This window comes from Macaca nemestrina, chromosome 8, assembly GCF_043159975.1.
Source record: "Macaca nemestrina isolate mMacNem1 chromosome 8, mMacNem.hap1, whole genome shotgun sequence".
NCBI lineage: Eukaryota > Metazoa > Chordata > Mammalia > Primates > Cercopithecidae > Macaca > Macaca nemestrina.
Genome location: NC_092132.1, coordinates 37,612,854 through 37,615,996, shown reverse-complemented (window position 1 = coordinate 37,615,996; position 3,143 = coordinate 37,612,854). Strand labels below are relative to the sequence as shown.

The 3,143-nt window shown below is 44.6% G+C and overlaps 1 pseudogene; it reads right to left on the bottom strand.

Moving 5' to 3' along the window:
• Window positions 1-299: 299 nt before the first annotated feature.
• Window positions 300-1,450, bottom strand: LOC105475989 (D-aminoacyl-tRNA deacylase 1 pseudogene; annotated as a pseudogene).
• Between the last annotated feature and the right edge of the window lie 1,693 nt (window positions 1,451-3,143).

Sequence of the window (3,143 nt, the reverse complement as noted above, 5' to 3'; positions counted from 1 at the left end):
TGATCCTTAGGCACAGTTTGGACATACAGAGACTCAGAAGGAAGGATTTTTGCACATTAGTGAGAAAGAGATTTGGGGAAGGTTCATGTGGATAGCCCCTTCAGAATAGGCCCAGGATGAAAGAATAATATGTGTGAATGTTCACTGAAGCTTCCCTCTGTAGAACAGTCTCTCAATAACAGGAACAGGATGATTCATCCCATGTATATTAAGTCATTCTTTTTATTTTATTTTTTTTGTGGTTTGTTGAGATTTAGGATTTTATTATTATTTATTTTTAGAAAAAGAAAATTTACAAGATGCAAAGGTCTCACACAATACATTATCACTGATGATTGCTCTCTTGACACTTCAACAAGGGCCCTGGATTATGAATCAGCAATAAGAAGAACATGGACAGTGTGAGTGTGTTGGAGAACCCCCGCCCTGGAAACGCAGAATACACCACAGTGGACTTGATGACAAATGATGCTAGGCCAGCCTGTTCCAAAAGCAAGCCAAGATGTGGTAGAAACCAACAAAGCCTTTCTGTGAGGAGGCACAAGCGCATGCCTTCTACCACATGCGCACTCACCCCCAGCCCACCGGCAGTGCCCACTGCCTCATTCCACACAGCAACAACAGAAAATGACAAAACGGCCCTTTGGTGTTTTTTGCAGAGTTATTCAGGTTCCCAACTTCTTATTTCTGTCTTCCTCTTCATGTTTCAGTTCCAAATTCTTAAAGTAGTGTAGGTGCTTAGCATCTTGAATTTTTCAGGATCCAGTTCTGCCCAATGATAACACACTGAATTCTGCCTCCTGAGCTGCAGTTCCCATTCAGAGGACACGTCACCCTCGGCCCCGCTGCTGGCACTGCGGTCTTCTTTTCGGGGAGTGTTTCTTTCCTTGGTTGATTCAGAAGGTCCCTTAGCTCTGGTCTTTTCTTTTCTCTGCTGCTGTTTTTCAGGCTTTGACAGCTGCTTTGGATCAGAGGTAGCAGTGCCGGGAGCTGGCGATTCCAGCTCTGTGGTCACAGGCCCATCATTCTGAATGTACACCTGCATGTAGGCCCCAAACGTGCCATCTTTGATAAGTCCCGGCCTGTATGTTTTAGGCAGCTGCTCCAGGAAGCTGTTGTAAAAGCCCTCTGCCTGCTCCGTGGGCATTGCTAGGTAGAAATCAGGCTTGTTTCCCTTCAGGACACACTGGAGGGTAAACTGGCTGACACACAGAATCTCGTACTGTTTGTCCATCACACTCTTAGACCAGTGCTTCCCGCTGTCATCGTCAAACACACGCAGGTTTAGAATCTTTCGGACCATGTGCTCCAGTTTCTTCTGCGTATCCTCCAGGGAAATACTCAGCAACACACATATGCCCCTTCCAATAGCACTAATCTGCTCTCCTCCAACTGTGACGCTGGCCCGGGTGACGCTCTGCAACACGGCCTTCATGGCGGCTGGGCCGAGTGGGGCGGCGCCGCGCTGCGTCCGGCCTCACGACTCTGAGGGCGGCTCCGCCAAGTCATTCTTTTTCCCAGTCTCCCTAATGCTTGATCAGTAGATTAATGAACAATGTGGTCACAAAAGCAGAAATGTGTTTTATGCAACATAGATTGCTCTCACCAAGGCTGGTCAGATTGTTCCTTCTTCTGGGTAGTCAATATTCTGTAGAAACCAGCACTGAATCCCTGGAGTGCCAGCCAGCTGTCTGGTAGAATGCTGATTATGTTGCAGTCCTACCTTCATAAAAGAAACCATGATTTGTCTTTATGAAATACATACTTAGGCATTTGGGTTTGCCTTACCTCACCACCCAAGACTTCTGCTGAAAATAACATGCCTAACTTCTTCTGTTAGAGTTTTCTGCATGACATACCTTGAGCAAGACACCCATCTTTCACCAAAAGAAGTGGGCCAGTGGGCTGGTCCTCATGGAGCTCACTATTCTAACCATGTAGGTCATTGCCCACATAAAACGAGATTCATCAAAGAATTAATTATGGTGCCAGCTGATGGTTAAGACCTTACAAGGTTGGGGCACAGCATAAACTCTGAGAGGGACTGATATGAGATGCTACTTCTCCCAGAGAACACATGGGTCTGGAAACCAAGGGGTTGATATAGAGGTGACATCTTCCATTATTATACCTTATTACCTACTTGCAAAAATTCATTCCTGTTTCCAAAATTCTGCGTGTTGCTGGTTGGAGAATTTAGCACCCTAAGAATTGCTTTCACAATGGGACATAGCAACCGTTGCATTGAATTGGGAGCTGAGACCGATCCCTTGCCATATGGGGCCTCTTATGCTACTTGACAAACAGAAAGAAAAGGATATCCCACTGCTGCCTGGGTGATTGATCCAGATCAAGGATCTGCAATTGTTTTTTATAAAAGGACAGATAGTGGAATGTTTTGTGGCTTTGTGGGCCATATGTTCTCTGTCACAATGGCTGCTGTTGCAATCTGAAAGCAACCACAGTTAATACTTAAATGAACAGACATGGCCATGTCTTTTCCAGATAGGATCAAGGAACAGAATCAGAAAATGAAAGGGGTCTCTTCCTCCTTCTGAGTCAGCCTCATTTGATCATATGAGTGTGGGAGAAGACATCCCTTCAAATTATCTGCATTTCTGCATGGGCCAATAAAACAAGAATTCCTATCCCCTCAGATGAATTGGGAAGAAATGTTCTACCATTTCTTTACCCATTCTTCATTCATACTTCTCCCCAAAGCTTGAGGAATGTCTCAGCACTGTGTGTGTGAATGTCAGCTCCATCTGGCCTCTTTCAGAGAGTTTCATACCTGTACATTCCTCCAAACACACGTTTTTCTGCTCTGGTCTCTTGTCTGTAGAAATTTAGAGAGAGTCTCAGAACTTGCAAGGGCAGGTAGTTGTGAAAGCGAGGAAGTCTGCAATTTTGCAGCTGCTTTTGTCTGCAACCTTGGGTAAACTCAGTTTCTCATTAATGTTTGTATATACCCATTTCTGTTTTATTCCCCGATTTCTCTCTCTTAAACCTCTGCCACATGCCAGGCTAGCCAAGAACAAACTTAAGACTCCTCAAATGATAGTTATCTACAATACCTAAAGTGTCTTGCTATTCTGAACAATAATTGTTTATATAATTTCTAAATCTCAAGATCAGGAGCATCC